This window comes from Apaloderma vittatum, unplaced genomic scaffold, assembly GCF_000703405.1.
Source record: "Apaloderma vittatum isolate BGI_N311 unplaced genomic scaffold, ASM70340v1 scaffold29131, whole genome shotgun sequence".
NCBI classification, from domain to species: Eukaryota; Metazoa; Chordata; class Aves; order Trogoniformes; family Trogonidae; genus Apaloderma; species Apaloderma vittatum.
The window spans coordinates 1,844-2,059 of NW_009698979.1; positions in this window are offsets into that span (position 1 = coordinate 1,844).

Genomic DNA, 216 nt, shown 5'->3' on the forward strand with positions numbered 1-216 from the left:
AAACCTGCCCTGCTTTGTCCCAGCCCTTCCTCCCCTCCCTTCTTTTAAAAGCAGCACAGCGAGTGACCCCATGCCCATCCCTTTTTAATAAGGCAGCAGGAAATGCAGTATTGGCACCGACGTGCCAGTTGTTCCCCTTCTGAGCCTCAGCCTCCCTCGTGAGACGCTGGTTGCGTTTCCTTTCCCACCTACTAAAAAGCTCGCCAGAGAGAGAGC